This window comes from Anas platyrhynchos, chromosome 6 (genome assembly GCF_047663525.1).
Source record: "Anas platyrhynchos isolate ZD024472 breed Pekin duck chromosome 6, IASCAAS_PekinDuck_T2T, whole genome shotgun sequence".
NCBI classification, from domain to species: Eukaryota; Metazoa; Chordata; class Aves; order Anseriformes; family Anatidae; genus Anas; species Anas platyrhynchos.
Genome location: NC_092592.1, coordinates 31,916,236 through 31,931,917, shown reverse-complemented (window position 1 = coordinate 31,931,917; position 15,682 = coordinate 31,916,236). Strand labels below are relative to the sequence as shown.

The 15,682-nt window shown below is 37.4% G+C and overlaps 1 protein-coding gene across 4 annotated transcripts in view; it reads right to left on the bottom strand.

Annotated features, from left to right (window-relative positions):
- VTI1A (vesicle transport through interaction with t-SNAREs 1A) overlaps nucleotides 1-15,682 on the bottom strand; it is a 280,750-nt gene that overhangs the window by 167,832 nt on the left and 97,236 nt on the right. The window lies entirely within an intron of this gene.

Below are 15,682 nucleotides of genomic sequence, written 5' to 3'. Positions count from 1 at the left end.
TTCCTTCTGGAGCATGGAAAAGCATTTTGCCAGGGCGGAATATGAATAATTCACTGCTGTTACATGAATGCTGGTTACAAAGAATGCCGGTTTCAATATTTCAATCAACCAACATTTTTTTCTGCAGCAATGAAAGTATTAAAATAAAAAGTATAAATAAGAGAAAGATGATCAAACAATTGCAGATGATATCAAGTTCACTTAAAGACCAGCATAGCGGAAGATGAACCAAGTTTTGGAAAAAGACTAAAACAAACAGAAGGGAAGTTGCAAGAATAAACAAACAAATAATTCCTTTGCCTCGAAGTTCAAGCAGCAGTTTGATGTTTTTAATGGAAATACTCTTTTTCTTCTCTATAGTTTTGCTATAATTCTGCTAAAGAGCAAAATTATAGATACATTCTTAAAAACTTGGGCTTTTTAGTAATGTGATGACAACGCATCTGAAAAGATCAACATATATGCTTTCTGAATAGCTGTATCATATTTCTTATTTATTTTTCTCCTTTCTTATTTTTTATGCTGTAAATTTGCCATCTAATGACAAATTTGGGCATAAATCCTACAAAAACAGATAAACAAAATCAGTAGAACTACTCACAGTAGTAAAGCTATGCAGATGTCTAAATATTTGCAGGTGTCTTAGATAATAAGCTTTCAGGGCAAGAACTACATGTGTGTGATTAGTTAAACAGTACATTTTTAGGATGCTTAAATATATGTAATAATAAGGTTAACTCTGTAGTGTATTTTTGTTTCACTCACCAAATTAAACACAGCATAAGCCTTCCATATTGTATTTTCATTGTACACTTTCCATATGTACACATACATAAATGCATAAATATTTATACATTACATACATGCATAAACAGGTATTTTCACACTACACACTCATCACACAGGTTACGTTCTACCAGTAATGTATCCTGGTCAACAGCAAGCAACCGCTCTTATCCTAAAAACTGTTTAGTTGCAAAAATGTTAATGAAAACCACAGAAACACTTAGGAACCATTTTTTTAATCTCATTACCATATCAAGGAGCTCCCTGTTAATCACTGTCCAAATTCATTTGGATTTATTGTATCACAGTTATGCTTACAATTAAATGCCACAAGGTCCCAGTCAGATTAAACAAATGATTTTTCCTGTAGTCCTTACAGGACTAGTAGTGACAAATCACATGGAAATAAAATATATCATAATTAATTAGCAGAGGCCCATAGATAACCTCTCCCACAAATCTCCATGGGCAATTTTAATAGGTTTCAATATTTAAATATAAAACCCTATGAAATTGCTTAAAATTTCAATAAATACTTGCACTTGTTATAGGTAACGAATATGTCAGTCGTAATTTTTTATTACATAATTATTTCTTTAGGGATGTTAGAAACAAGTAATTATTTTCTTAAAAATGAATCGGCAGCTACTATTTTGAGAGTGCCATTGTGAATGAAATATTATCAAACAATTGTTGTATTACTAACAACTGACAGAGAAAAGAAACATTTCCTTATCCAAGCATGTAATATCTCACCATTGTAAAAAAAAAATAAATTAAAAATAATCATCTTTACAGAAGCTTCAGTAAGCTAGTATGAATTACAGGAAGATAATTCATCTTAATATAAAGCATGAATGCCAGTACGAAGAAAAAGAGGTTGGCATCTTTAGTCTGATTTCCAATAGCACATGTCAGCTATTCATTCCTCTTGTATGTCTTGTGTTTGGAAAAGTAACAAGAGGACAGTATTTTGGAGATGCATGGGAAAAAATCTTCTACATACAGGAAGAAATATTTTGTCAATACTATGAACTTGCCATGGCAACTTCCCTGCTTAAGAAATAGTAAAATCTACCTAATTCAATGTAAAACAATATGTTCCCCAAATGGACAGGTTGGAACATATGAAAATTGTCAAACAACAACAAAAAAATCATTTATTTCCAGAGTTAAGCATTCATTTGAATGATTTGGACTTGTTTATCAAGTAAAGCCACTGGTGTTCCTTCATAAAATCTTCAGTAAATCATCTTTTGTCTGCCTTCAATCTCTTCAAAACATCAAGATGTCTCATTTCTCATTCATACCTTGCTAATGTTCACTTAGGGGGATATTCAAAAATGTCTGTGCTGGTCTGGGAAGACTGGTCTCCTGACAATGGAGAGGAAGGATGCTAACTTAAAATAAATGTTTAATCATGAAATTATTGAACTGAATTTAGCCTTGACATCTCTGTAATGTCAAAAGAAAGTCTTCAAGCTAAATAGGAAATCATATAAAACACCCAAATATCTACTTCGGATATGAACTTAACTTCAGCCTGGAGCAGAGTAATTTATCTTGAGCCATTGATGAGCTAAAGAGCAAGTTATCTTTTCTTTCTTCAGTTATTCTAACTTGAGTTACATAATTATGGTAGCCAATTTGCAATATTCAAACAATCTATGTGGAAAAAAGAATAAAAGAAAAGTACATCTCTCACAAATTGTGTAACTTCTCTCCTTTGGAAGCATCCCATATTGACTGTTGTGTTTGGCAGAAAAATAGCAAGCAGTGTTAGAGAGAGGTGGACAGTTAAGGCTAATCTTCTAGTTTTATGAAGCCTGTGGGACAGTCTCGTGATATACTGACAGTCAGGCTGAGAATGGGATATGTAAACGTTACAATATTCTCCAAGTCAAAATATCAGATGGGAGAAGAAAAAAAAAATTAATTTGGCCTCTCTATCAGGAATGAATAAATACACTGGAATTTGTAATACAGCCCTTTGAACTGTAAAGAGTGGCAAAAATAAAAGTTTAAAATACATAGATATGTTTTGCAAACACTTTCTCAAATCAAATAGCTATAACACAAGATTTTCAGGAAATAGAGTTCAACAGGGGAAAAATAATCAGCTGGGGATTAAAGACAATTTCATAAACTTTAGAATAAAAATTTGAAAAAGCAATTAAGAAAACCAGCTTTTTCATAAAAAATAGCTTTGAAGGACTACAAAATTCAAGCAAAAATGTGATGAAAATGCATATGAACAATTAAATAATCTTGCAAAATTTTAAAGTACCTATGTAAATTTCTGGATATAAAGAGCTGAAGGTACACAGATAACCCATCCTGCTCCTGCAGCAAAATGGTCATAAACTCTTCAATATGCAGACACAGGAAAATTGTGTCAATACAGGTCTGATGGTGAGCCATAGTACAGACAGAGCTCAGTACTGTTCTGGAGAGATGTTTCCCAGACATTTATTCTGCTCCTGTTTGCCAGACTTTAGATAAACCAGTTGGGCTATCAAGATTCATGTCAGGGCTTGGATTAACAGCTCAGGACGTGAGAGCACAGAAACAGGCATTACTTTATGTTTCCTGTGTTCACCCAAGCCTTGCTGTATTCTCCTCAATTGTATCTGATGTTACTTCAGAACAGATGCTTTGACCATTAAGTCTCCTCCCATTTCTGCTGCAAGTTAAATTTTCAATTCACTAAGTGTAAATACCTCGAAGTGTAAAGTTAATAGTACATCAAGAGGTCTCACAAAATTACCTTAGGTGTATTAACTAAATTACCTATTACTGTATAGATGAGGAGGTCTGTACCTGTGCCCTTCAGTGGCAGCTCACCATTAGATTAGTTTAGTTATAGCATGAAATCATACCTATTATTCATGAGCAGAATTAATTTTTGTTGAGGCTCTGTATGTAGCAAAATAGCCAGAACCAGTCAGTGGGTGATGGAGGCAATCATCATTAGCTGACCAACTGTGCACTCATAAAAGAACAGGAGCCAAGAACTGAGTTTCAGATAGCAGAGAAAGTACTTGAAAGGTTGTTTTCAGTGAGCTAGAAAATGGGAAGCTAGTGGCACAATAAAACAAGGACAGGTAATGCAAAGAAGCAACAGGCTTGGAAGCTATTTGAAGCAGCAATGAGAATGAAAAAAAAAAAAAAGCAAAAAACCATGATAAAATCAAAAAAAATATTAACATGTGAAAAGATCTGGAAATGTGTGGATGCTCAGGGAATACTATACATTTGCAGACCTCATGTGTCACCTAGATATTAGAGCTGAAAATCCACCACTGAAGGGACCAGAAGCAGTTGGTAAAAACACTTGTGACCAAAAGAAGTGAAAAGCTTTAAGCTTTAATATACAGGAAAGTTCTGCAAAAATAAACCAGAATTTTTTAATCATAATACTGTGTTAATCAAACATACAAAATTTCCATGATAAAAGTAAACCCATCAATAGATTTACCAATCGCCACTGTTAACCTTTACAGAACTGTTTTTTAAAAATATTTCTGAATACAAGCAGTGACATAGGATTGTCTTTTTTTTAGTTCATTATACATTGTTTTTTCTTATAACAGCTTCAATTTTATAGAAACCCATGAGATTTCAACAACTTTATGAAGACAAAAATAATTATATACTTTTAAATTTACTTGAAACCTCATGAAAAAATAAATACATAATTGTTAAACCAAAGTAGTATCTAATCAGTTAACTTTCACATCCTAACACTGACCCTAATCTCTGGGGCGTAAACAAACATGCATACTTTGTGAAAACTTTAATCATAAAAAAGAATTAAATATATTCAAACATAAATATTTCAACAAATAGCCATGTGAAGGAACATGAATGTTTAATTTAGACATCACCTCTGTCACTATTTGTTAGACATCATGCCAGTGATTCTCCTCTGGGAATTCCAAAATATAACCAAGTTTCCAGCGCCTAACTGAAAACGACATTTCTCCTTACCCACATAATACCCATCTACTTCTAGGAACATTTGTGTATTTTAATATTCGACAAAATCTTTCTCCAAGTTGAACATTACCTGTATTTGGTCAGTCCATGTTTTTACTAAGACTACCTACAAAGTCTGAACAACCTTCCGTTGCCTTGTTTATGTGGGAAGGAAGGATCTAGCATAAAGGCCAGATTCTAACAGGTTGGCTTACAGATAATACCATCTTCTTCAAAGTATTTCCACTAGAGCACAAGTAATTGCCAAATTCCTCAACTAGAACATACCACTGTGGTCAACTGAAAGATCCAGTGATATAGTGAACATCCTTTCATCTGTTCAAGAGCTTAGCAACAACATGTGAGATAGGAAGATACGTGTTTTTAATATTTCTCGCAGAGACTAGAGATGTGGGCTTAAATGAAAGAGACCAGGTGAAGAAAAATGTATGGTTTCCATATGCTTTGTGATTCTAGATAGTGCTTCATTCTTAATTGCATAAATGTGCGTTTGATCTACGCAGCCTCAACTACACAGCCATGTGATGACCTGCAATTCTACTTGAACTATGGTTCCTCTTTGGGTATAGACCATGAACAAAGTTTAGCTGAGCATCTGAAGAGGCCTGGATACACAATACAATAAATGTGTCTAACTGGAATGAAGTTCTGTTCATCAAGAGAGATCATTCTTCTGTGTACACACATACCATTTCATGAACACTAGAAATCTGTACTTAAATAGCACCCTAACATAAGGTTTTGCTCTTCAATCACTATACATATTAAGTCTAAAAAAATGAAAAAAATGAAAATATAAATCATCATCGTTTTGGAAGCACACACTGCAGCATTTCCATGAAACCAGATATTCAAGTGCAGAACAGGCATTTCTCAGAGCATGCTGTCGAACTCTTAATGGGGTATCAGAATGTGATAGCAACTCGAAAAGAGCAGCAACTGCGACATTTTACAGTGTCCTTGTTCTCCTTTTCTCTATCTACTCTCTGCTGAAGTGTTCTAACAAATAAAAAGGTCAAGATGAGATCTATGTCCATGGCCTTGTAACCGCATTTTACTTTTGGGGATCTTAAATTAAACTTTAGGAATTTACTGAATTCACCTCAACATTTTCAGTACCTCCTTACAGGAAAGTTCTATTTGCAAGAATGGGTAATTGGAGATAGCTACATATTTTTAATGAGAGAATTAATATATTACTTTGTATGTAAAGTGGATATTAGAATAGAGATCAACAGTAAGAAACACTGCAATCCAATACACGCCTAGCTCAGAATCAGCCAGAGAACATCTATCCTATACAACATACACCAGAAACAGAAGCTCTTCGCAGCATCCTGTAACAAACATATAACAACAACAACAACAACAAAACCCTTTAAGATTAAAAGTCACCATTACTGTGTTTGAGTGGAACAGCCTGAGAAAGATCGAGGACGTGCCAGCATTCTAAGCACTTGAGAACCTGGATGACTTCTTCAATCAAAAGTCACAAATGAACCCAGAAAGCAGACACAGTACCACACAAAGAAGGAAAGACAAAAACAAAAAAAAATAAAAACTACTTCCTGCTGATCTGGCCCAGGGTAAAAAGATCCCTCTTAGCTGAAAAGCTGGTGAATTACTTAACACTTACAGTGTGTGCTGGGTGCACAGAGGTTCTAATGGCAATAGCAGTGTCTACTCTACCCTATATCTAGCTATGGACAACTTCAGAAGGTAGTGGAGAGAAAACTACACACTTTTGTGGTATATTGAAAGGTCCTGTTATTTGCTTACTCTCATTTTTGATACTTTAGTCATTTAGGAGAAATTACATCAATTTTTAAAGTGAACAAAACAGGAGAAATCTTGATTTCTGTTGTAGGCCTCCATGCCTATAATAATTAGTTTAAAACTGGCTTACTGGCTGACAGATTGCCAAAGCAAGAAATAAGAATTTGCTTCCAAGTGGAACAACAAAAGGAACTGGAGTTGGCCCATAGTTGATTCTTTTTCAGACTGAAATCAGAGTAACGTAGGTTATAATAATTGTGAAGAAAGTAAACATATAAAAATATTTATATATTATTCAATAATAAGGCCCATCATTAGTCTTTGTTATTTTAAATGAAAACTTGCACAGTTGCCTTTTCCTAAACAGACTACGAAGCCATGAATTAATCAATCAACAAAATATCCAATCCACATCATATGTTTAGCCTGGCTTTGCAAACTGAAATTCTGACTGGCAGAACTTTCAGCCACAAGGGGAGAAGAGCATAGCTGTACCTCTGGCACATGTTTGTTAACTTCATTTGTATAAAAGATAAGAACCAGTGTTTGTCTATATACATGTATGTAAGTTGTAAAAGGACAGCAGCTGTGTCCTTTACATCATAACATACTGTTAGAGATGACTATAACAAGAAAACAACAAGTATCAGCACAGGCTGAAATTGAAACAGTTTGTTTTCTTGGGAGAAAAGGTACAAGAGTAGTCCATATGCTCAGTCTGGAACTGGAAATACATGCACATATCAATTTTTAATTCATATCTATTATCTACCTGATATATCTGGCATGGCATTAAGTAACTATTTTGTGTTTTTGGGATTTATATCAAATCTGCCAATACATTTGAACACAGAACAAACCTTAATCATATAGATGTTGTCTTCCCTTCTGACTGCTGTGCTATGCAAGGGAACAAATTCCTCATTTTGGAAGCTCAGATAAGTGCAGAACACATCTCTAAGCTGGTGAATCATAGGATCATAAAGTCATTTGGGTTGGAAAAGCTATATACGAACATCAAGTGCAACCACCACCTAATGCTAGCAATAATGACCATGCTTGCTAACTCAGGCAAGGTCCAAATAGAAAGCCATAACACCTACATTCCAAATAAGTAGCTCACTTGCTATGTACTTTCTGAATAATTTGGTCTAAAATATTTGAGATGTTTCTGCATTTCTGGGCGGCATGAGGCACTTGTGGAAGGAGCTTTACACAAAAGCAAATGGCATTATTACCGCAACACTTTGAGCAAAGGACCTTGCCTCATTATAACTGTGACTGGAACAGCAAAGGAAGAAATTATAGTCCACAGGTTTGACGGAAGATTTTTAAGATTTCTAAGATCTGCACTAGTGGAAAAAACAGGAAAAATATGGAACAGTCAAACAGGAACAGTATTATGGGGCGTAGTACCGGATATTGGAAATCTTCTCCTGCACTTCACTCCTAACATTTCTTTTTCTCCCAAACATCATGTACCCTGTTCTTAGTAGTTCAGTTCCTGGACTCTGGCTATAGGTAGTTGATGGAATTGCTGCAAGCCCAGGGGCATCCATTCACTGCATGAACTGAATGTTCTTACTCCATTATGTACTTCTAAACCACTGTAATTATAGAGAAAAGTACATCAGTTTAAGCCACCACTGCAAGCCAGGATTGATTGCAACAAAGCAGTAATTAATATACAATCGGTTATCATAGCTCATCTGAGAAGCAAATCATGAAGCCACCACAGCTGAATTGATCACAATCATCCATTCACATCCTAAATCAGACCATGTGCTTGTACAGTACTCACTACAGTGAACTCTTGATTATAGTTTGAGCCTTTAGGCACTATACTAATTGAATAACAAAGTAATGACAATAAGCAACAGAAGTTTTAAAGAAACTTCAGCATATACATTTTGTACCCAACACCCTGCAATTATACCATTGATAAGTACAATTTTAAGTATTAAAAATCTGGTCAATTAAATTTTCTCAGTCTACCAGGCTTAAACTTTTAACAATGCCTCCTTTGAAAAGAAATTAAAAAGAACTAACCTGAACACTTTAAAAAAGGGGGGAGAAGGGGGAGGAGAAAAGAGAAATTAAAAAACAAACAAAACCAAAAAACAACAAAACACACTATCCAAACACTGAAAGAAACCCTTTAAGTACGTCCTATATTTTGGAGTTGATCAAATTCCTGGCCTATCTGCAGAAAACTCATTTAGATGTTAATTGCATGCACTACAGATAGCAAAAGTAAATTAAAAAAAAAAAAAAAAGGAAAGAAATAGTAAAGGAAAAAGCTGCTTGACTACGGCTACCCAGTGCTGGCATGCACAGAAGCTACAGTTGCTACTAAAAGGCAATGCTGAACGTGTATTAAAATATACCCAAGTCCCACACAGTGCCAGACAAAACTACAACTCTCAGAAAGATATCTAATCCCACAGCTCCTGTGGTTTACATTGCTGAGAAAAGACAGCAATGGATTAAGAAACCCTTCAACTTTTTAGCTCCAGGATTCTTCCTCATCTTTAGGTTTCTCTTTAAGGATTAGCTCCTCATCATTTTAAACAGACATACATACACATACGCATATCTACAGATGCATCTTATCACAAATATCTTTGATATATATCTCATATATGAGTTTCTGAGAAAAGAAAGAAGTAAATAGCACGGCTATCAGCAAGTAGTCACAACTTTGGTGCCACATCAGGTACAATGCAGGATAAAAGCCTCCTATAGCAGAGCCCTTACACAGTCTGGGGCTATGCATGCCAGCTAGCTTTCCGCCAGGTAGCACTGCCAGCACTCTGCAGTGTTTTTCCTGGGATATTGTTCTGCGCTGACCACAAACCGAAGCACAAACTTTATGAGCAACAACTCCAACAACTTCAGAAATGGCACCAGGCCAGCAGGACACACCCTGGAGTGCATTACAGCACTGCCTTGTAAACTCTTTTATTAATTTCACAATAAATGCTCAGAAATCAGACTTTTTTGCAGGTGATAATGAAATATAAAATCAAGGCAAAACAGATGGGTGATAAATTCTTGGCACCAGTCTAGTTTAAGTGAGTTTTAGCATCTCTTTCCGGCAGGCCCAGCCCTGCTCCTGCTCTGGATGCCTCAGCAGCACACATCACCAGGGCCTTTCACTAAGTACTTCACCTCTCTCACATCGCCTTTAAAGTTTCAGTTACCATTACAAAATCCAAATGTGGAAAGGTTTAACACTTGATTTGGTTTTGTTCAGGTTAAAATCCACTGCTGCAGTTCAGGGTAAAACTTTTTAAAAAGATCCATAAACTTTTTATGCACTTTTCAGCTCAATACCAGCTCATTTTTCTTTGATGACATCAGTGCAGCAGCGCCTTTCCCGCTTCAAAAAGGGACTAAACTACTGAGAACTTTCAATAGTTCCATAAAATGAGGCCTATACCCCAAAAGGGGAAAGTAAGTAACATCGCAGCTCTCCTCCCTTCACACCACTTCTCCAGCTGTCAGAGGAAAATTACAAATGGCCAAGCTTAAATGAAAGATTTGAAAAAAAATCACAGAAAACCTATAAATGAATTAGGGCTAGAAAACGCATAGGGTCGCATTAACAAATCTCTCACAAACTGAAGGCTGCACGGTCTGTTTGAAGAGAAAAAATACTGGACTTTATCTCTACAAACCTGATTCAGCTTTGGAAATCCCTGGTCTGTTTGAAGAGATTGATATTGGACTTCACGGCTACACACCTGAGCTAATTCTGGAAACCCCCAATCCAAGTTATAAAAGCTGATGAGATTGTATTAGCTAGTTTGCCTCTCTCCAGAAAAGCACCATTTTTATTCACTTTGATCTGTGCTGGAGAAAGAGGGAGTGGACAAAGGCAGTGAGCTGTTTGCCCTGGGCTAAGACCAGCCCCTTGCCCACTAGCCTGGCTGTGAGGTGTCACCTCTGGCGGCACACGGACACGTGAAGGTGCTTGGAGCATGTGGTGGCTTTCTCCTCCTAGTTCCTGCTGTGCAGTTCCGTCCACCAAAATACAAGTCGCGGCCAACACAGGAGGTTTCCCTTCCCTTCAGAATGACCCTTATATCCTGTTGCACCAACCAGCTTAAAACTCTGTCCACTTTGTCACCGCTGAGCCTGCCAAAATTGCAGAGGGGGGGGGGGATAAGCTGCCCAAGAGTGGTATAAACCATGTTTATTTGTCATACGAGGATGAATATGACTGGAAGCCATGTCTACACTAAGGACTGGTTCAAGAGCAGGACCACATCTGCTTATACAAACCACTAACCTCCCTGACCTGTGCAAATCCATAAAAAAGTGTAGCAATGTCCTGAGCTCTGAGACTTGACTCCGCTTGCTCACAAATAGTCCAGACACTACACAGGCCAGGAGCAGTGATGATCAGTATAATATATTTTCTGGCTGTGGTTATTGAAGGTTGCTACAATTAAAACCATAAATAAAACAAACTTAAGTCTGTACTCTGCATTAGAGATGTTCATTTGCTGCTAAAGTCATAATGACCTGTACATAAGGCCATCCTGATTCCTCTGTTGGTCTTCTACTTGGACTGACAGACGGGATTCAACACACCGGCAGGCACACAGTATAGCCCTGGTGGGGGATCCACATGGTCCACACCCACAGGAGTCTGCTCTTGAAATCAGAAAAAGGAGCAAGCCTGTGGGAATTCGTCTCCTGCATTAACCTCACTCATCCAGCAGTATCAACATCTATGAATTACAGAAGCTACAGGAAAGAACAAAGAGAAACTGCATAAAACCTAGTTATTTTAACAATCTATTTTGTACAGTAATTAATCAGATCAGCTCTCTATGGGGCTCCAAAGATCCTAAGGTAAACTTAATTCACTGTAATCAAATTAAAAACTATTGAGCTAAAAGTTACAATGCCTAGTAAGGATAAAAAATGTCCCTATAAAAACTCCAGACTTTAAAGAGGGGAATGAGCAGCTATGCAGAAACCAAACAGCAGAACAAGAGAACATACAATGCAGAAATGCCCCAAATCAGGAAATACCACAAGGAAAAATATGTTTATTTTGATCCTTCATTCTAGCTTCTAAAAGCTTTCATCTTAAAATGAATCGCAGTATTATGTTCAAAGGTGAATGATACAATGTTTTCAGGGATATAGCATGCGTTAGATAGAGCTGACTGTCACCTTGCTTTCTTTAATGTAAAAGTCTGAATTGCAAAGTCGGTTCTAAACTAATGATTGTACTTCCCATTCTTTACAGGCAGAACAGAAATGGTCTGTTTTGAAAATGGAATTGTGTAGTATCGGTAAAATAAACAATTTATGCAACTGTATTAGTACATTTTTCCATTCACGACAGCATACAAAAATTTTCTTGTATACACATGTGCTCACCTTGAAACAATTCAATAATTTGTTCATGTGAACATGTGTGGCCTATGGATTGCCAGTGAACTATTTGTCCTAGATACTGTTTTGATTACTTGCAATTCTTATTTTTCTCTCTGCAACACGAGATTAATCACCTCCATCTCATGTTATTGTTCTTACTTGCTGACTGGATGAACCCCAAAGAACTTTCATATTCACATGCCTGAGACAAATATTCATAATTACATACCTTTGCATGATTATCTCTTACCATTTCTTTTCCCTGGAACATTCCCTCCATTAAACACTTACTATTAGGAACACTCAAAGTGAATAAAAAGCAATGTGAATAACTAAAAGGCATTCACAGTGTTCTTCTAATGAATGCTAACAATGATTCTTTTTCTAAACTAACAGCATCATTCCAGACAATGAGTAAACAAACCAAAAAATAACTCCAGAACACCATCCAGAATCCAATTACATCAAAAAATTTCTACTATAGTATTACATGTAAGAAAAAAAATAATCCAAAACAAACAGGAAGTTTTACTGGAAAACAGTTTTCCTGGGGAGTTTTCCTTTTAAAAATAGCCTGAGAGCCAGAAGTTTGCATATCCCCCTACCCTCCAAAAATTGGATGATAGATCTTACTTTTCCTAAAATTATTACTGAACTTATGTTCAGAAATACAAGCTCAATGACTACTTGATTTGTTACGAGAATGAAAAGGGATAAACAAGTCAAAGTGTTCTGAATAAATGGCAATTTAGCAGAAATACAGTGTTTCCTTGAATGCTCTTTTGGCTATGAGCAATAATGCTGCCACAAAAATCTGGTTTGCATCATCCAAATGCTTGAAAAAAGAACACATAATTTAGGAAAAAAATGATGGCTGCCACTTAGCCATAAAGAGCAGCACTAGTGTTAGAAATAGCTTTTCTACAATATTTTTGTTCATGTTCTGTGTTTTTTTTTTCAGCAGTAGAAGTAATTACGGTGGTTTGTGAGGGCAGTGTTTAGTGCTATTACCCTTTAAACACCGCACACAAACACTGAGCCTGACTCCAGGAAGGTTGAATGTGGCCACAAGCAGGGCAGCAGCCACATCCTTGCCTTCAACCCATCAAGGAGCCCCAGTGACTTCATGAGAAGTAAAGGCTGCTCTCAAGCAGAGGCGTGTCGCCTTTGATCCAATTTCTTGTCTGTTTGAAAGAAGCATTCTTTCACACCTTATATGATAATTTTATGCACAATACTTTAGCCTGGGAGAGCCGAGTGGAATGACCTCCTGTTGGTTTCACAGACTGGATATTATTTCATTTTCCTTAGGAAATGGAGCCCAATGCCAAATCTCTTATCCTATCTGTGCTCTGTGAACTTTGCATTTCTACCTCCAGGAAGATCTTTTACAAGCCTGGGAAGCTTCTTCAAAGAAAGGCAACCTTATAAAGCCAGGGAAGGATTTCTGAAACAGTATCACTGATAAAATGGGCACGGATGATGACAGCATGGGCCTAGGCAGATTTGAAGCTCAGGATGCATTAGGTGAGGATTTTACCACCCGTGTTTGAGGAATTAGCTTGTATCAGCCCAGTCTACTACAGTGACCTCTTCAGGTGCAAGTCTGAAAAGGTTTCTGGAAAGGCCAGCTATGAGGTGTGCAGAAGCTCCTGAGTGTGCTGCCAGCCTGCACCGCTGCTCCTGTACCCAGCGCTGCCTCCCCAGCTCAGCACTGAGGCCCTCTGCAGCCAGCAGAAGACTGCGAGAGTGTGCAAGGAGCTTCAGCTCCTTTCTTTTGGCACAGAGCTCGATTTTACTTTGGCATATAATTCACAATTAATTCAGATGTTTGTAAATAACGTGCAAGTGCTCAGCTGAATACCAGCTCATTTTTCTCCTATTTTTACTCAACCTTCTTTTGTAATAATTTTCTAGGAAGGTGCCTTTGAGACTGGCTCTTTAACTTCCTCCCGAGCCTCAGAGGGACTCCGTTGTACTGACCCTCCAACTAGCTGGGGGAGACTGGGAAACTGGCCTTCACCATCTGAATGACAGGCAGGAAACAAAGAACGCGGGAGTTTCTGAAACCCCAGCGTAACATGAATCACTTCCTCCAGAAATGAGTGATAATAGCATGCATATCGCATGAATCCTTCACTGTGTTTTTAACCCTTGCTGGGAAAAAAAGCAAGTCACTAGTAAGGGTGGTGCACTGTGAACATAAACAAGTCTTGCTCCGCACTTAGCGTGAGACCACAGGGATGGCCCATTTATTAACGCTTGGTTTTGCTCCAATTACGAAGCTCTTTGGTATAACCTTCCTCTTGCAGCAACCCGTCAGCTGACTGCAACAAAGTCAATACACCAGTTTGCACAGTTTATAAAAATCAAATACACTTTATCAGCCAGCTGACTGGCACATGAAGCGTGGTCACTTTAACGGCTAGGTGTGGAATCAGCAAAAATGCAAGTAGCACCACAGGACAAACCTCTCAGTTCACAGAAGAAATATTACCTTTCCAATCGATGGATTAAGTGCCCTGTAACTGGCTTGCACAAAGGGCGTGTCTGCCTAATTGGGCTAATTGCAAGGAGCATATTGAGCACCCCACATTCCTCAGCCCAGACAATAGGTAAGTGACACACCTAATCCGTTTAAATGGGATGCCTGGTGTTGCCTGCAAATCTGTTTATACTGTTTAGCAAATGTGAATTAGTATTTGCTAGCATAAATGCCCTGCTGTGCAGATCTTTGTTAACTTCAGGCTACTTCCTTGTTCCTTTAAAGCTGTTAAATGAGTCAATCTGGCCCAAATATGCTGCAGTGCTCTGTCTACTACTTATCTTGCAAGACTATTGTTTTCTAATGCATCCTCATGAAACCCTAAAAAGGTCTTCATTGTGACAACAATTTGTTCAATAATTACAGGTTCTCATGAAAAAAGACCAATACGCTTGCTGGAAAATCAAATATCCAGATGGAGGGTAGAGGGACGAAGAGATAAAGACAAGCTCAGAGTACTTAATAATTAAAAAAGTCTGGTATAAGAAGTCTATAAGCTATTTGGCATTCTCATCATTACAGAAACAGAAAATTAATTAATGACTGTGTATTTTACACAGTCTCTTAGGAGTCTATAGGGATACTGCATCAGGGAAAAGGTTAATTTGTGTGGTCTTTGTGTTGCTCTTTGGCTCACAAAGTGATTGAAAGCAATGCTGTCTGTTATTAACAAAACATTGACCATTCAATCCTCTGTGCCCAAGGTATGGAAGCTGTGGTCTGTGCTCCAAACTGTTTACAAAACAAACACACTTACAAAGGAACTAGTAACAAAATTAACCTTGTATCTTTAGCTTCGTGACCTCTAATATAAAAATAAAACAAAAACAACAAAACCCACCATGAATATTTTGGTTTCTATATATCAGCAAAAAAGCCACTGAAGAACTCAGTTCACTTTTCAGACTGTAGTTAACTCTTCAGATAGCAGGGGGCAGGGGTGGCACCCAGACGAGCACTCAAATCATATACATGCACATCTGTCCAAGGCATGAGTTTATGACTTGACAGCAGTGGCTTTCTGTGACCTCTCAAATTTACCTTCTGACCCTGTGACTCCTTGATCACCACCCCAGTAGAAAAACAGTTTTGCCAAAGCTGTCTGTGATGTTCTGCCAGATGAGGAAAGAGACAGCTGTGAGCCTGGCCTTACTTCAGCACCGTGGCAGCAATAAACGA